This window comes from Mobula hypostoma, chromosome X1 (genome assembly GCF_963921235.1).
Source record: "Mobula hypostoma chromosome X1, sMobHyp1.1, whole genome shotgun sequence".
NCBI lineage: Eukaryota > Metazoa > Chordata > Chondrichthyes > Myliobatiformes > Myliobatidae > Mobula > Mobula hypostoma.
The window spans coordinates 63,940,979-63,963,478 of record NC_086128.1 but is presented as its reverse complement, the minus strand read 5'-3'; the positions used below and the strand labels follow the sequence as shown (position 1 = coordinate 63,963,478).

Genomic DNA, 22,500 nt, shown 5'->3' with positions numbered 1-22,500 from the left:
GGGTATTCACCCACAGGACTGCCACTGACTGAATGTTTTTGTTCATCCCACCATCCTGCATGTGGGTGAAACTCCCGGGAGATCAGCAGTTTCTGAGATACTCAGACCACCCCATCTGGCACCAACAATCACTCCGCGGTCAAAGTCACTCAGATCACATTTCTTCCCCCCTGTTTCTGAACAAGAACTGAACCTCTTGACCTCGTCCGCGTGCTTTTAAGCATCAAGTTGCTGCCACGCGACTGGCTGAGTAGATATTTGCACCAACGAGCAAGTGTACAGGCGTACCCAATCAAGTAGCCACTGAGAGTAGATCAAGAGTCCCGATGAAGGGACTCGACCCGAAACGTCGACTGTTTACTCCTTTCCATAGATGCTGCCTGACCTGCTGAGTTCCTCCAGCATTTTTTTGTGTGTGTGTGTGTGTGTGTGTGTGTGTCTGTGTGTGTGTGTATTTTGCTCTGGATTTCCAGCATCTGCAGAATCTCCTGTCCTTGTAGATTGAGTAGGTAGCTGGAGGCTGTTCCCCAGGGTGGAAGGGGGCACAATTCTAAGGTGATTGGAGGAAAGGATACTGCCGGGAGTTGTAAGAGATAAGTTCTTCATACTTAGAGATCGGTGGGCATTTGAAACTTTATTGGTCACATGTGGATATATGGACCCACAGATAGGTAGGTAGATTGATGGTTAGGTATGTAGGTAGATAGCTAGGTGGTTATCCACTTTAGTGGCAAGAACAGGAAAACAGGTTATTATCTGAATGGTGGCCGATTAGGAAAAGGGAAGGTGCAACAAGACCTGGGTGTCATTATACACCAGTCATTGAAAGTGGGCATGCAGGTACAGCAGGCGGTGAAAAAGACGAATGGTATGCTGGCAGTTATAGCGAGAGGATTCGAGTACAGGAGCAGGGAGGTACTGCTGCAGTTGTACAAGGCCTTGGTGAGACCACACCTGGAGTATTGTGTGCAGTTTTGGTCCCCTAATCTGAGGAAAGACATTCTTGCCATAGAGGGAGTACAAAGAAGGTTCACCAGATTGATTCCTTGGATGGCAGGACTTTCATATGAAGAAAGACTGGATGAACTAGGCTTGTACTCGTTGGAATTTAGAAGATTGAGGGGGGATCTGATTGAAACGTATAAAATCCTAAAGGGATTGGACAGGCTAGATGCAGGAAGATTGTTCCCGATGTTGGGGAAGTCCAGAACGAGGGGTCACAGTTTGAGGATAAAGGGGAAGCCTTTTAGGACCGAGATGAGGAAAAACTTCTTCACACAGAGAGTGGTGAATCTGTGGAATTCTCTGCCCCAGGAAACAGTTGAGGCCAGTTCATTGGCTATATTTAAGAGGGAGTTAGATATGGCCCTTGTGGCTAAAGGGATCAGGGGGTATGGAGAGAAGGCAGGTACAGGGTTCTGAGTTAGATGATCAGCCATGATCGTACTGAATGGCGGTGCAGGCTCGAAGGGCCAAATGGCCTACTCCTGCACCTATTTTCTATGTTTCTATGATAGATAGATAGATAGATAGATAGTTACAGTAGTTAGTTAGGTAGATAGATATTTAGGTAGGTAGGTAGGTAGATAGATAGATAGGTATGTAAGGGGTTTCTTCTTTTATGTAACAGCGAAGACTAACAAAATGGCTTCTTTGTTATATTAGGATAAAATGGCTCTTCTATAATAATAACTGCGATGTAAGGAGTTCTCATTCCCTGCTTGTTTGGGTTATATTATTGATAAGAGGATGAACGAACCAATTGGGATAGATGTTATTCTTTCTTGTGTGTCTGTATTCTATTGTTTCGCGGGCTTTGTGGGAGCAGGTGCGATGGGGACAGAGAGAGGAGACGCGATGCTGCGACCCTGGGCGGCGGGACGGACGCCAGAGCGGGAGACCGAGGCCCGGGGTCTTCGGCGAGGAGAGGAGACGGAGACAGACTCGTGTGGAGTGTCTTGTCAACCACCGTGGTTGGTCCCAGGTGGCGGGTTGAGGGGGTCGGAGGGGATTGGATGATGGAAAGAAGACTCCGTTAATGGTTGTGCACGAGGTGGTTGAACCTTGATAAGTTTGGTGCCTTTGAGCTCCAACGGTTGTGCACGAGGTGGTTGAACCTTGATAAGTTTGGTGCCTTTTACTTTTCTTTTATATTTTATCTCTATTAATTAGATAGCTCCAGTAAAACCTATAAAGTATAAACATTTCATCGCATATGGTGTATTGTCTGTTATTTAGCGGGGTGGGGTACATCACACAGCATCCAGACAAACGGAAGCGAGCTGAGCGAGCCTGAGGCTTACCAGGGGGCTACAGGTAGAATGAAAGATACGTAGACAGATTGATAGATAGATAGATATGTAGGTAGATGGGTACGCTTTAGGTAGGTAGACAGATACAGACAGACAGATAAGTAGGTGGGTAGGGAGATAGATAGATAGACAAGTAGATAGATAGATATGTAGATAGATAGTTAAATATGTCATTTGTAGGCACAGTCCAAGGAGATGCTGGGTGGGGGGCAACCTACAAGTGTCGTCATGCTTCCGTCACCAACACAGCGCGCCCAGAACTCATTAATCCTAACCGTACATATTTGAAATGAGCGGGGGGGAAACCGGGGTATGCGAAGGAATCCCATGCGGTTACAGGGAGAACGTACAAACAGCAACGGGTTTTCAGACATGACCTCGAACCACCGGTGCTTTAAAACATCCGCTAACTGCCACATGTCTGGATTTGCCCTGTATTTGGTCGCCTCATTTTGGGGCGTGCAGGTCCGAGAGGAGGAAGTTTCAGTCGATAACTTCAGGGACAGAGATCTTCAGGGCCTTATCTCCAGATGAAAAAGATGGGCAGTTCTCCAAGTCAAGAGGACACTTTTAGCCCAGGAGGGCAACTCAACATGGGCTCAGCCAGGGTGTTGGAGGGATACACAAGAGATCGCAGATGCTGACATCCGCAGCTTGAAAGAAACAGCTGGGGGAACTCAGAGCGTCGGGCCGCATGTGAGGAGGGAGGGGGGCCAGTTGACATCTTAATTACCTTTGGGGAGAAGGTACAGGAGCCTCAGGTCCCACACCACCAGGTTCAGGAACATTTATTATCCCTCAACCAGCAGGAAGGAGGTACAGGAGCCTTAGGTCCCACACCACCAGATTCAGGAACAGTTATTACCCCTCAACCATCAGGAAGGAGGTACAGGAGCCTCAGGACCCACACTACCAGGTTCAGGAACAGTTATTACCCCTCAACCATCAGGAAGGAGGTACAGGAGCCTCAGGACTCACACCACCAGGTTCAGGGACAGTTATTACCCCTCAACCATCAGGAAGGAGGTACAGGAGCCTCAGGACTCACATCACCAGGTTCAGGAACAGTTATTACCCCGCAACCATCAGGAAGGAGATACAGGAGCCTCAGGACCCACACCACCAGGTTCAGGAACAGTTATTACCCCTCAACCATTGGGAAGTGGGTACAGGAGCCTCAGGACCCACACCACCAGGTTCAGGAACAGTTATTACCCCTCAACCATCAGGAAGAAGGTACAGGAGCCTCAGGTCCCAGACCACCAGGTTCAGGAACTATTATTATCTATTAATAATTATTACGATCAGGCTCTTGAACCAACTTTATGGACCTCAACACTGAACTGATTCCACAACCGATACACTCACTTTTAACGACTCAACAACTCATGTTCTCAATATTATTCTTCTGTTATCAGCACAATTTGCCTTACTTTGCTCTTTGGTTATTCGACAGCTTTTTCAAACGTTCTATTGAATTCCCTTTGCCTGCAAGAAAATGAATCTCAGGGGAATGTCTGGAGACATAACCAGAGCTTGATAATTTTGAGTCAAGAACCTTCAACGAGACTGGACAGAAAACCATAACTTAGCTGGAAATGCAACAGCAAACTGCAGGTTCGAAGTGCTGGGCACATGACAAGAAGGGGATGCAAGGCTAAACACCCAAATGGAGAATGGTTTCCGGGAACTCAGAGACTAATACACCCTACTCCCCTCACTGTGACACCGACAAATCCCTCACTGTCACACTGACACACCCCTCACACCCCTCACTGTAACACCGACACACCCCACACCCCTCACTGTGACACTGACACTCCCCACACCCCTCACTGTGACACCGACACACCCCACACCCCTCACTGTGACACTGACACACCCCACACCCATCACTGTGAGACTGACACACCCCACACCCCTCACTGTGACACTGACACTCCCCACACCCCTCACTGTGACACTGACACATCCCACACCCCTCACTGTAACACTGACACACCCCACACCCCTCACTGTAACAGTGATACACCCCACACCCATCACTGTGACACCGAAACACCCCACACCCCTCACTGTCACACTGACACACCCCACACCCCTCACTGTAACAGTGATACACCCCACACCCCTCACTGTAACACCGACACACCCCACACCCCTCACTGTGACACTGACAAACCCCTCACCCCTCACTGTAACACTGACATAACCCACACCCCTCACTGTGACACCGACACACCCCTCACCCCTCACTGTAACACTGACACACCCCTCACCCCTCACTGTGACACTGACACTCCCCACACCCCTCACTGTAACACTGACACACGCCACACCCCTCACTGTGACACTGACACTCCCCACACCCCTCACTGTAACACTGACACACCCCACACCCATCACTGTGAGACTGACACACCCCACACCCCTCACTGTGACACTGACACTCCCCACACCCCTCACTGTGACACTGACACATCCCACACCCCTCACTGTAACACTGACACACCCCACACCCCTCACTGTAACAGTGATACACCCCACACCCATCACTGTGACACTGACACACCCCACACCCCTAACTGCGACACTGACACTCCCCACACCCCTCACTGTGACACTGACAAACCCCTCACCCCTCACTGTAACACTGACACAACCCACACCCCTCACTGTGACACCGACACAACCCTCACCCCTCACTGTAACAGACACACCCCTCACCCCTCACTGTGACACTGACACACCCCACACCCCTCACTGTAACACTGACAAACCCCACACCCCTCACTGTGACACTGACACACCCACACCCCTCACTGTGACACTGACACACTCCACACCCTCACTGTAACAGTGACACACCCCACACCCCTCACTGTGACACTGACACACCCACACCCCTCACTGTGACACTGACACACTCCACACCCTCACTGTGACACTGACACACCCCACACCCCTCACTGTGACACTGACACACTCCACACCCCTCACTGTGACACTGACACACCCCACATCCTCACTGTAACACCGACACACCCCACACCCCTCACTGTAACACTGACACACCCCACACCCCTCACTGTGACACTGACACACCCCACACCCCTCACTATGACACCGACACACTCCACGCCCCTCAGTGTGACACTGACACACCCCACACCCATCACTGCAACACCGACTCACCCCACACCCCTCACTGTAACACTGACACACCCCACACCCCTCACTGTGACACTGACACACCCCACACCCCTCACTATGACACCGACACACCCCACTCCCCTCACTGTAACACTGACACACCCCTCACCCCTCACTGTAACACCGACACACCCCACACCCCTCACTGTAACACTGACACACCCCACACCCCTCACTGTAACACCGACACACCCCACACCCCTCACTGTGACACTGACACACCCCACACCCCTCACTGTGTCACTGACACACCCCACACCCCTCACTGTGACACTGACACACCCCACATCCTCACTGTGACACCGACACACCCCACACCCCTCACTGTAACACTGACACACCCCACACCCCTCACTGTGACACTGACACACCCCACACCCCTCACTATGACACCGACACACTCCACGCCCCTCAGTGTGACACTGACACACCCCACACCCCTCACTGTAACACTGACACACCCCACACCCCTCACTGTAACACCGACACACCCCACACCCCTCACTGTGACACTGACACATCCCACACCCCTCACTGTAACACTGACACACCCCACACCCCTCACTGCAACACCGACACACCCCACACCCCTCACTGTGACACCAACACACCCCACACCCCTCACTGTAACACTGACACACCCCACACCCCTCACTGTGACACTGACACACCCCACATCCTCACTGTAACACCGACACACCCCACACCCCTCACTGTGACACTGACACTCCCCACACCCCTCACTGTAACACTGACACCCCCCACACCCCTCACTGTAACACTGACACACCCCACACCCCTCACTGTGACACTGACACACCCCACACCCCTCACTGTGACGCTGACACACCCCACACCCCTCACTGTAACACTGACACCCCTCACCCCTCACTGTAACACTGACACACCCCACACCCCTCACTGTGACACTGACACACCCCACACCCCTCACTGTGAGACTGACACACCCCACACCCCTTACTGTAACACTGACACACCCCACACCCCTCACTGTGACACCGACACACCCCACACCCCTCACTGTGACACCGACACACCCCATACCCCTCACTGTGACACCGACACACCCCACACCCCTCACTGTGAGACTGACACACCCCACACCCCTCACTGTGAGACTGACACTCCCCACACCCCTCACTGTAACACTGACACACCCCACACCCCCTCACTGTAACACTGACACTCCTCACACCCCTCAGTGTAACACTGACACACCCCACACCCCCTCACTGTAACACTGACACACCCCACACCCCTCACTGTGAGACTGACACTCCCCACACCCCTCACTGTAACACTGACACACCCCACACCCCCTCACTGTAACACTGACACACCCCACACCCCTCACTGTAACACTGACACACCCCACACCCCTCACTGTGACACCGACACACCCCACACCCTCACTGTGTCACCGACACACCCCACACCCCTCACTGTAACACTGACACACCCCACACCCCTCACTGTGACACCAACACACCCCACACCCCTCACTGTAACACCGACACTCCCCACACCCCTCACTGTGACACTGACACACCCCACACCCCTCACTGTGACACCGACACACCCCACACCCCTCACTGCAACACCGACACAGCCCACACCCCTCACTGTGACACCAACACACCCCACACCCCTCACTGTAACACTGACACACCCCACACCCCTCACTGTGACACTGACACACCCCACATCCTCACTGTAACACTGACACATCACACACCCCTCACTGTAACACTGACACACCCCACACCCCTCACTGTGACACTGACACACCCCACATCCCTCACTGTAACACCGACACACCCCACACCCCTCACTGTGACACTGACACTCCCCACACCCCTCACTGTAACACTGACACCCCCCACACCCATCACTGTGACACTGACACACCCCACACCCCCTCACTGTAACACCGACACACCCCACACCCATCACTGTGACACTGACACACCCCACACCCCTCACTGTAACACCGACACACCCCACACCCCCTCACTGTGACACTGACACACCCCACACCCTCACTGTAACGCTGACACACCCCACACCCCTCACTGTGACACCGACACACCCCTCACCCCACACTGTGACACTGACACACCCCTCACTGTGACACTGACACACCCCACACCCTCACTGTAACACCGACACACCCCTCACTGTGACACTGACACACCCCACACCCTCACTGTGACACTGACACACCCTCACCCCTCACTGTAACACTGACACACCCCACACCCCTCACTGTGACACTGACACACGCCACACCCCTCACTGTGACACTGACACACCCCACACCCCCTCACTGTGACACCGACACACCCCTCACACCCCCTCACTGTAACACCGACACACCCCACACCCATCACTGTGTCACTGACACACCCCACACCCCTCACTGTAACACCGACACACCCCACACCCCTCACTGTAACACTGACACCCCTCACTGTAACACTGACACACCCCACACCCCTCACTGTGACACTGACACTCCCCACACCCCTCACTGTGACACTGACACACCCCACACCCCTCACTGTGACACCGACACACCCCACACCCCTCACTGTAACACTGACACACCCCACACCCCTCACTGTGACACCGACACACTCCACACCCCTCACTGTAACACTGACACACCCCACACCCATCACTGTGACACCGATACACCCCACACCCCACACTGTAACACTGACACAACCCACACCCCTCACTGTGACACTGACACACCCCACATCCTCACTGTAACACTGACACACCCCACACCCCTCACTGTGACACTGACAAACCCCACACCCCTCACTGTAACACTGACACACCCCACACCCCTCACTGTAACACTGACACACCCCACACCCCTCACTGTGACACCGATACACCCCACACCCCACACTGTAACACTGACACACCCCACACCTCTCACTGTAACAGTGACACACCCCACACCCCTCACTGTGACACTGACACACCCCACACCCCTCACTGTAACACCGACACACCCCACACCCTCACTGTGACACTGACACACCCCACACCCCTCACTGTAACACTGACACACCCCACACCACTCACTGTGACACTGACACACCCCACACCCCTCACTGTGACACTGACACTCCCCACACCCCTCACTGTAACACTGACACCCCTCACCCCTCACTGTGTCACCGACACACCCCACACCCCTCACTGTGACACTGACACACCCCACACCCCTCACTGTGACACTGACACACCCCACATCCCTCACTGTAACACTGACACACCCCACACCCCTCACTGTGACACTGACAAACCCCACACCCCTCACTGTAACACTGACACACCCCACACCCCTCACTGTAACACTGACACACCCCACACCCCTCACTGTGACACCGATACACCCCACACCCCACACTGTAACACTGACACACCCCACACCTTTCACTGTAACAGTGACACACCCCACACCCCTCACTGTGACACTGACACACCCCACACCCCTCACTGTAACACCGACACACCCCACACCCCTCACTGTGACACTGACACACCCCACACCCCTCACTGTAACACTGACACACCCCACACCACTCACTGTGACACTGACACACCCCACACCCCTCACTGTGACACTGACACTCCCCACACCCCTCACTGTAACACTGACACCCCTCACCCCTCACTGTGTCACCGACACACCCCACACCCCTCACTGTGACACTGACACACCCCACACCCTCACTGTAACAGTGACACACCCCACACCCCTCACTGTGACACTTACACTCCCCACACCCCTCACTGTGACACTGACACACCCCACACCCCTCACTGTGAGACTGACACACCCCACACCTCTCACTGTGACACTGACACACCCCACACCCCTCACTGTGACACTGATACACCCCACACCCTCACTGTAACAGTGACACACCCCACACCCCTCACTGTGACACTGACACTCCCCACACCCCTCACTGTGACACCGACACTCCCCACACCCCTCACTGTGACACTGACACACCCCACACCCCTCACTGTAACACTGACACACCCCACACCCCTCACTGTGACACCGACACACTCCACACCCCTCACTGTAACACTGACACACCCCACACCCATCACTGTGACACCGATACACCCCACACCCCACACTGTAACACTGACACAACCCACACCCCTCACTGTGACACTGACACACCCCACACCCCTCACTGTAACACTGACACACCCCACACCCCTCACTGTGACACTGACAAACCCCACACCCCTCACTGTAACACTGACACACCCCACACCCTCACTGTGACGCTGACACACCCCACACCCCTCACTGTAACACTGACACCCCCTCACCCCTCACTGTGACACTGACACACCCCACACCCCTCACTGTGAGACTGACACACCCCACACCCCTCACTGTAACACTGACACACCCCACACCCCTCACTGTGACACTGACACACCCCACACCCCTCACTGTGAGACTGACACACCCCACACCCCTTACTGTAACACTGACACACCCCACACCCCTCACGTAACACTGACACACCCCACACCCCTCACTGTGTCACCGACACACCCCACACCCCTCACTGTGACACCAACAAACCCCACACCCCTCACTGTGACACCGACACACCCCACACCCCTCACTGTGACACCGACACACCCCAGACCCCTCACTGTAACACTGACACACCCCACACCCCTCACTGTGAGACTGACACTCCCCACACCCCTCACTGTAACACTGACACACCCCACACCCCCTCACTGTAACACTGACACTGCTCACACCCCTCACTGTAACACTGACACACCCCACACCCCCTCACTGTAACACTGACACACCCCACACCCCTCACTGTGAGACTGACACTCCCCACACCCCTCACTGTAACACTGACACACCCCACACCCCCTCACTGTAACACTGACACACCCCACACCCCTCACTGTGACACCGACACACCCCACACCCTCACTGTGTCACCGACACACCCCACACCCCTCACTGTAACACTGACACACCCCACACCCCTCACTGTGACACCAACACACCCCACACCCCTCACTGTGACACCGACACACCCCACACCCCTCACTGTGACACCGACACACCCCACACCCCTCACTGTAACACTGACACACCCCACACCCCTCACTGTGAGACTGACACTCCCCACACCCCTCACTGTAACACTGACACACCCCACACCCCCTCACTGTAACACTGACACTCCTCACACCCCTCACTGTAACACTGACACACCCCACACCCCCTCACTGTAACACTGACACACCCCACACCCCTCACTGTGAGACTGACACTCCCCACACCCCTCACTGTAACACTGACACACCCCACACCCCCTCACTGTAACACTGACACACCCCACACCCCTCACTGTAACACTGACACACCCCACACCCCTCACTGTGACACCGACACACCCCACACCCTCACTGTGTCACCGACACACCCCACACCCCTCACTGTAACACTGACACACCCCACACCCCTCACTGTGACACCAACACACCCCACACCCCTCACTGTAACACTGACACACCCCACACCCATCACTGCAACACCAACACACCCCACACCCCTCACTGTGACACTGACACACCCCACACCCTCACTGTAACAGTGACACACCCCACACCCCTCACTGTGACACCGACACTCCCCACACCCCTCACTGTGACACTGACACACCCCACACCCCTCACTGTGACACTGACACACCCCACACCCCTCACTGTAACACTGACACACCCCACACCCCTCACTGTGACACCGACACACTCCACACCCCTCACTGTAACACTGACACACCCCACACCCATCACTGTGACACCGATACACCCCACACCCCACACTGTAACACTGACACAACCCACACCCCTCACTGTGACACTGACACACCCCACACCCTCACTGTAACACTGACACACCCCACACCCCTCACTGTGACACTGACAAACCCCACACCCCTCACTGTAACACTGACACACCCCACACCCCTCACTGTGACGCTGACACACCCCACACCCCTCACTGTAACACTGACACCCCTCACCCCTCACTGTAACACTGACACACCCCACACCCCTCACTGTGACACTGACACACCCCACACCCCTCACTGTGAGACTGACACACCCCACACCCCTCACTGTAACACTGACACACCCCACACCCCTCACTGTGACACTGACACACCCCACACCCCTCACTGTGAGACTGACACACCCCACACCCCTTACTGTAACACTGACACACCCCACACCCCTCACGTAACACTGACACACCCCACACCCCTCACTGTGTCACCGACACACCCCACACCCCTCACTGTGACACCAACAAACCCCACACCCCTCACTGTGACACCAACAAACCCCACACCCCTCACTGTGACACCGACACACCCCACACCCCTCACTGTAACACTGACACACCCCACACCCCTCACTGTGAGACTGACACTCCCCACACCCCTCACTGTAACACTGACACACCCCACACCCCCTCACTGTAACACTGACACTGCTCACACCCCTCACTGTAACACTGACACACCCCACACCCCCTCACTGTAACACTGACACACCCCACACCCCTCACTGTGAGACTGACACTCCCCACACCCCTCACTGTAACACTGACACACCCCACACCCCCTCACTGTAACACTGACACACCCCACACCCCTCACTGTGACACCGACACACCCCACACCCCTCACTGTGTCACCGACACACCCCACACCCCTCACTGTAACACTGACACACCCCACACCCCTCACTGTGACACCAACACACCCCACACCCCTCACTGTGACACCGACACACCCCACACCCCTCACTGTGACACTGACACACCCCACACCCCTCACTGTGAGACTGACACTCCCCACACCCCTCACTGTAACACTGACACACCCCACACCCCCTCACTGTAACACTGACACTCCTCACACCCCTCACTGTAACACTGACACACCCCACACCCCCTCACTGTAACACTGACACACCCCACACCCCTCACTGTGAGACTGACACTCCCCACACCCCTCACTGTAACACTGACACACCCCACACCCCCTCACTGTAACACTGACACACCCCACACCCCTCACTGTGACACCGACACACCCCACACCCTCACTGTGTCACCGACACACCCCACACCCCTCACTGTAATACTGACACACCCCACACCCCTCACTGTGACACCAACACACCCCACACCCCTCACTGTAACACCGACACTCCCCACACCCCTCACTGTGACACTGACACACCCCACACCCCTCACTGTGACACCGACACACCCCACACCCCTCACTGCAACACCGACACACCCCACACCCCTCACTGTGACACCAACACACCCCACACCCCTCACTGTAACACTGACACACCCCACACCCCTCACTGTGACACTGACACACCCCACATCCTCACTGTAACACTGACACATCACACACCCCTCACTGTAACACTGACACACCCCACACCCCTCACTGTGACACTGACACACCCCACATCCTCACTGTAACACCGACACACCCCACACCCCTCACTGTGACACTGACACTCCCCACACCCCTCACTGTAACACTGACACCCCCCACACCCCTCACTGTGACACTGACACACCCCACACCCCTCACTGTAACACCGACACACCCCACACCCATCACTGTGACACTGACACACCCCACACCCCTCACTGTAACACCGACACACCCCACACCCCTCACTGTGACACTGACACACCCCACACCCCTCACTGTAACACTGACACACCCCACACCCCTCACTGTGACACCGACACACCCCTCACCCCTCACTGTGACACTGACACACCCCTCACTGTGACACTGACACACCCCACACCCTCACTGTAACACCGACACACCCCTCACTGTGACACTGACACACCCCACACCCTCACTGTGACACTGACACACCCTCACCCCTCACTGTAACACTGACACACCCCACACCCCTCACTGTGACACTGACACACGCCACACCCCTCACTGTGACACTGACACACCCCACACCCCTCACTGTGACACCGACACACCCCTCACACCCCCTCACTGTAACACCGACACACCCCACACCCCTCACTGTGTCACTGACACACCCCACACCCCTCACTGTAACACCGACACACCCCACACCCCTCACTGTAACACTGACACACCCCTCACTGTAACACTGACACACCCCACACCCCTCACTGTGACACTGACACTCCCCACACCCCTCACTGTGACACTGACACACCCCACACCCCTCACTGTGACACCGACACACCCCACACCCCTCACTGTAACACTGACACACCCCACACCCCTCACTGTGACACCGACACACCCCACACCCCTCACTGTAACACTGACACACCCCACACCCCTCACTGTGACACCGACACACCCCACACCCCACACTGTAACACTGACACACCCCACACCCCTCACTGTGACACTGACACACCCCACACCCCTCACTGTAACACTGACACACCCCACACCCCTCACTGTGACACTGACACACCCCACACCCCTCACTGTAACACTGACACACCCCACACCCCTCACTGTAACACTGACACACCCCACACCCCTCACTGTGACACCGACACACCCCACACCCCTCACTGTAACACTGACACACCCCACACCCCTCACTGTAACACTGACACACCCCACACCCCTCACTGTGACACTGACACACCCCACACCCCTCACTGTAACACCGACACACCCCACACCCCTCACTGTGACACTGACACACCCCACACCCCTCACTGTAACACTGACACACCCCACACCACTCACTGTGACACTGACACACCCCACACCCCTCACTGTGACACTGACACTCCCCACACCCCTCACTGTAACACTGACACACCCCACACCCCTCACTGTGACACTGACACACCCCACACCCCTCACTGTGACACTGACACACCCCACACCCCTCACTGTAACACTGACACACCCCACACCCCTCACTGTGACACTGACACTCCCCACACCCCTCACTGTGACACTGACACACCCCACACCCCTCACTGTGAACACTGACACACCCCACACCCCTCACTGTGACACTGACACACCCCACACCCCTCACTGTAACACTGACACACCCCACACCCCTCACTGTGACACTGACACACCCCACACCCCTCACTGTGACACTGACACACCCCACACCCCTCACTGTAACACTGACACACCCCACACCCCTCACTGTAACACTGACACACCCCACACCCCTCACTGTGTCACCGACACACCCCACACCCCTCACTGTGACACCAACAAACCCCACACCCCTCACTGTTACACCGACACACCCCACACCCCTCACTGTGACACCGACACACCCCACACCCCTCACTGTAACACTGACACACCCCACACCCCTCACTGTGACACTGACACTCCCCACACCCCTCACTGTAACACTGACACACCCCACACCCCCTCACTGTAACACTGACACTGCTCACACCCCTCACTGTAACACTGACACACCCCACACCCCCTCACTGTAACACTGACACACCCCACACCCCTCACTGTGAGACTGACACTCCCCAAACCCCTCACTGTAACACAGACACACCCCACACCCCCTCACTGTAACACTGACACACCCCACACCCCTCACTGTGACACCGACACACCCCACACCCTCACTGTGTCACCGACACACCCCACACCCCTCACTGTAACACTGACACACCCCACACCCCTCACTGTGACACCGACACACCCCACACCCTCACTGTGACACCGACACACCCCACACCCCTCACTGTGACACTGACACACCCCACACCCCTCACTGTGACACTGACACTCCCCACACCCCTCACTGTAACACTGACACACCCCACACCCCCTCACTGTAACACTGACACTCCTCACACCCCTCACTGTAACACTGACACACCCCACACCCCTCACTGTAACACTGACACACCCCACACCCCTCACTGTGACACTGACACTCCCCACACCCCTCACTGTAACACTGACACACCCCACACCCCTCACTGTGACACTGACACACCCCACACCCCTCACTGTGACACCGACACACCCCACACCCTCACTGTGTCACCGACACACCCCACACCCCTCACTGTAACACCGACACACCCCACACCCCTCACTGTGACACCACACACCCCACACCCCTCACTGTAACACCGACACTCCCCACACCCCTCACTGTGACACTGACACACCCCACACCCCTCACTGTGACACCGACACACCCCACACCCCTCACTGCAACACCGACACACCCCACACCCCTCACTGTGACACCAACACACCCCACACCCCTCACTGTAACACTGACACACCCCACACCCCTCACTGTGACACTGACACACCCCACATCCTCACTGTAACACTGACACATCACACACCCCTCACTGTAACACTGACACACCCCACACCCCTCACTGTGACACTGACACACCCCACATCCTCACTGTAACACCGACACACCCCACACCCCTCACTGTGACACTGACACTCCCCACACCCCTCACTGTAACACTGACACCCCCCACACCCATCACTGTGACACTGACACACCCCACACCCCCTCACTGTAACACCGACACACCCCACACCCATCACTGTGACACTGACACACCCCACACCCCTCACTGTAACACCGACACACCCCACACCCCCTCACTGTGACACTGACACACCCCACACCCTCACTGTAACGCTGACACACCCCACACCCCTCACTGTGACACCGACACACCCCTCACCCCTCACTGTGACACTGACACACCCCTCACTGTGACACTGACACACCCCACACCCTCACTGTAACACCGACACACCCCTCACTGTGACACTGACACACCCCACACCCTCACTGTGACACTGACACACCCTCACCCCTCACTGTAACACTGACACACCCCACACCCCTCACTGTGACACTGACACACGCCACACCCCTCACTGTGACACTGACACACCCCACACCCCCTCACTGTGACACCGACACACCCCTCACACCCCCTCACTGTAACACCGACACACCCCACACCCATCACTGTGTCACTGACACACCCCACACCCCTCACTGTAACACCGACACACCCCACACCCCTCACTGTAACACTGACACCCCTCACTGTAACACTGACACACCCCACACCCCTCACTGTGACACTGACACTCCCCACACCCCTCACTGTGACACTGACACACCCCACACCCCTCACTGTGACACCGACACACCCCACACCCCTCACTGTAACACTGACACACCCCACACCCCTCACTGTGACACCGACACACTCCACACCCCTCACTGTAACACTGACACACCCCACACCCATCACTGTGACACCGATACACCCCACACCCCACACTGTAACACTGACACAACCCACACCCCTCACTGTGACACTGACACACCCCACATCCTCACTGTAACACTGACACACCCCACACCCCTCACTGTGACACTGACAAACCCCACACCCCTCACTGTAACACTGACACACCCCACACCCCTCACTGTAACACTGACACACCCCACACCCCTCACTGTGACACCGACACACCCCACACCCCACACTGTAACACTGACACACCCCACACCTCTCACTGTAACAGTGACACACCCCACACCCCTCACTGTGACACTGACACACCCCACACCCCTCACTGTAACACCGACACACCCCACACCCCTCACTGTGACACTGACACACCCCACACCCCTCACTGTAACACTGACACACCCCACACCACTCACTGTGACACTGACACACCCCACACCCCTCACTGTGACACTGACACTCCCCACACCCCTCACTGTGACACTGACACACCCCTCACCCCTCACTGTGTCACCGACACACCCCACACCCCTCACTGTGACACTGACACACCCCACACCCCTCACTGTAACACTGACACACCCCACACCCCTCACTGTGACACTGACACTCCCCACACCCCTCACTGTGACACTGACACACCCCACACCCCTCACTGTGACACTGACACACCCCACACCCCTCACTGTGACACTGACACACCCCACACCCCTCACTGTGACACTGACACACCCCACACCCCTCACTGTGACACTGACACACCCCACTGTGACACTGACACACCCCACACCCCTCACTGTGACACTGACACACCCCACACCCCTCACTGTGACACTGACACACCCCACACCCCTCACTGTAACACTGACACACCCCACACCCCTCACTGTAACACTGACACACCCCACACCCCTCACTGTAACACTGACACACCCCACACCCCTCACTGTAACACTGACACACCCCACACCCCTCACTGTGACACTGACACACCCCACACCCCTCACTGTGACACTGACACACCCCACACCCCTCACTGTGACACTGACACACCCCACACCCCTCACTGTAACACTGACACACCCCACACCCCTCACTGTGACACTGACACACCCCACACCCCTCACTGTTACACTGACACACCCCACACCCCTCACTGTGACACTGACACACCCCACACCCCTCACTGTAACACTGACACACACCACACCCCTCACTGTGACACTGACACACCCCACACCCCTCACTGTAACACTGACACACCCCACACCCCTCACTGTGACACTGACACACCCCACACCCCTCACTGTGACACTGACACACCCCACACCCCTCACTGTAACACTGACACACCCCACACCCCTCACTGTGACACTGACACACCCCACACCCCTCACTGTGACACTGACACACCCCACACCCCTCACTGTAACACTGACACACCCCACACCCCTCACTGTGAACACTGACACACCCCACACCCCTCACTGTGACACTGACACACCCCACACCCCTCACTGTGACACTGACACACCCCACACCCCTCACTGTGAGACTGACACACCCCACACCCCTCACTGTAACACTGACACACCCCACACCCCTCACTGTGACACTGACACACCCCACACCCCTCACTGTGACACTGACACACCCCACACCCCTTACTGTAACACTGACACACCCCACACCCCTCACGTAACACTGACACACCCCACACCCCTCACTGTGTCACCGACACACCCCACACCCCTCACTGTGACACCAACAAACCCCACACCCCTCACTGTGACACCAACAAACCCCACACCCCTCACTGTGACACCGACACACCCCACACCCCTCACTGTAACACTGACACACCCCACACCCCTCACTGTGAGACTGACACTCCCCACACCCCTCACTGTAACACTGACACACCCCACACCCCCTCACTGTAACACTGACACTGCTCACACCCCTCACTGTAACACTGACACACCCCACACCCCCTCACTGTAACACTGACACACCCCACACCCCTCACTGTGAGACTGACACTCCCCAAACCCCTCACTGTAACACAGACACACCCCACACCCCCTCACTGTAACACTGACACACCCCACACCCCTCACTGTGACACCGACACACCCCACACCCTCACTGTGTCACCGACACACCCCTCACCCCTCACTGTGACACTGACACACCCCACACCCCTCACTGTGACACCAACACACCCCACACCCCTCACTGTGACACCGACACACCCCACACCCCTCACTGTGACACTGACACACCCCACACCCCTCACTGTGAGACTGACACTCCCCACACCCCTCACTGTAACACTGACACACCCCACACCCCCTCACTGTAACACTGACACTCCTCACACCCCTCACTGTAACACTGACACACCCCACACCCCCTCACTGTAACACTGACACACCCCACACCCCTCACTGTGAGACTGACACTCCCCACACCCCTCACTGTAACACTGACACACCCCACACCCCCTCACTGTAACACTGACACACCCCACACCCCTCACTGTGACACCGACACACCCCACACCCTCACTGTGTCACCGACACACCCCACACCCCTCACTGTAACACCGACACACCCCACACCCCTCACTGTGACACCAACACACCCCACACCCCTCACTGTAACACCGACACTCCCCACACCCCTCACTGTGACACTGACACACCCCACACCCCTCACTGTGACACCGACACACCCCACACCCCTCACTGCAACACCGACACACCCCACACCCCTCACTGTGACACCAACACACCCCACACCCCTCACTGTAACACTGACACACCCCACACCCCTCACTGTGACACTGACACACCCCACATCCTCACTGTAACACTGACACATCACACACCCCTCACTGTAACACTGACACACCCCACACCCCTCACTGTGACACTGACACACCCCACATCCTCACTGTAACACCGACACACCCCACACCCCTCACTGTGACACTGACACTCCCCACACCCCTCACTGTAACACTGACACCCCCCACACCCATCACTGTGACACTGACACACCCCACACCCCCTCACTGTAACACCGACACACCCCACACCCATCACTGTGACACTGACACACCCCACACCCCTCACTGTAACACCGACACACCCCACACCCCCTCACTGTGACACTGACACACCCCACACCCTCACTGTAACGCTGACACACCCCACACCCCTCACTGTGACACCGACACACCCCTCACCCCTCACTGTGACACTGACACACCCCTCACTGTGACACTGACACACCCCACACCCTCACTGTAACACCGACACACCCCTCACTGTGACACTGACACACCCCACACCCTCACTGTGACACTGACACACCCTCACCCCTCACTGTAACACTGACACACCCCACACCCCTCACTGTGACACTGACACACGCCACACCCCTCACTGTGACACTGACACACCCCACACCCCCTCACTGTGACACCGACACACCCCTCACACCCCCTCACTGTAACACCGACACACCCCACACCCATCACTGTGTCACTGACACACCCCACACCCCTCACTGTAACACCGACACACCCCACACCCCTCACTGTAACACTGACACACCCCACACCCCTCACTGTAACACTGACACACCCCACACCCCTCACTGTGACACTGACACTCCCCACACCCCTCACTGTGACACTGACACACCCCACACCCCTCACTGTGACACCGACACACCCCACACCCCTCACTGTAACACTGACACACCCCACACCCCTCACTGTGACACCGACACACCCCACACCCCTCACTGTAACACTGACACACCCCACACCCATCACTGTGACACCGATACACCCCACACCCCACACTGTAACACTGACACAACCCACACCCCTCACTGTGACACTGACACACCCCACACCCCTCACTGTAACACTGACACACCCCACACCCCTCACTGTGACACTGACAAACCCCACACCCCTCACTGTAACACTGACACACCCCACACCCCTCACTGTAACACTGACACACCCCACACCCCTCACTGTGACACCGACAAACCCCACACCCCACACTGTAACACTGACACACCCCACACCTCTCACTGTAACAGTGACACACCCCACACCCCTCACTGTGACACTGACACACCCCACACCCCTCACTGTAACACCGACACACCCCACACCCTCACTGTGACACTGACACACCCCACACCCCTCACTGTAACACTGACACACCCCACACCACTCACTGTGACACTGACACACCCCACACCCCTCACTGTGACACTGACACTCCCCACACCCCTCACTGTAACACTGACACCCCTCACCCCTCACTGTGTCACCGACACACCCCACACCCCTCACTGTGACACTGACACACCCCACACCCTCACTGTAACAGTGACACACCCCACACCCCTCACTGTGACACTGACACTCCCCACACCCCTCACTGTGACACTGACACACCCCACACCCCTGACTGTGAGACTGACACACCCCACACCTCTCACTGTGACACTGACACACCCCACACCCCTCACTGTGACACTGATACACCCCACACCCCTCACTGTGACACTGACACACCCCACACCCCTCACTGTAACAGTGACACACCCCACACCCCTCACTGTGACACTGACACTCCCCACACCCCTCACTGTAACACCGACACTCCCCACACCCCTCACTGTGACACTGACACACCCCACACCCCTCACTGTAACACTGACACACCCCACACCCCTCACTGTGACACCGACACACTCCACACCCCTCACTGTAACACTGACACACCCCACACCCATCACTGTGACACCGATACACCCCACACCCCACACTGTAACACTGACACAACCCACACCCCTCACTGTGACACTGACACACCCCACACCCCTCACTGTAACACTGACACACCCCACACCCCTCACTGTGACACTGACAAACCCCACACCCCTCACTGTAACACTGACACACCCCACACCCCTCACTGTAACACTGACACACCCCACACCCCTCACTGTGACACCGATACACCCCACACCCCACACTGTAACACTGACACACCCCACACCTCTCACTGTAACAGTGACACACCCCACACCCCTCACTGTAACACCGACACACCCCACACCCCTCACTGTGACACTGACACACCCCACACCCCTCACTGTAACACTGACACACCCCACACCACTCACTGTGACACTGACACACCCCACACCCCTCACTGTGACACTGACACTCCCCACAACGCTCACTGTAACACTGACACCCCTCACCCCTCACTGTGTCACCGACACACCCCACACCCCTCACTGTGACACTGACACACCCCACACCCCTCACTGTGACACTGACACACCCCACACCCCTCACTGTAACAGTGACACACCCCACACCCCTCACTGTGACACTGACACTCCCCACACCCCTCACTGTGACACTGACACACCCCACACCCCTCACTGTGAGACTGA

At 56.6% G+C, this 22,500-nt stretch overlaps 1 protein-coding gene across 1 annotated transcript in view; it reads right to left on the bottom strand.

The window, feature by feature from the left end:
• The window catches only part of LOC134340209 (aggrecan core protein-like), a 166,713-nt gene that overhangs the window by 3,007 nt on the left and 141,206 nt on the right, over nucleotides 1–22,500 (bottom strand). The gene's annotated exons all lie outside the window — the stretch shown is intronic.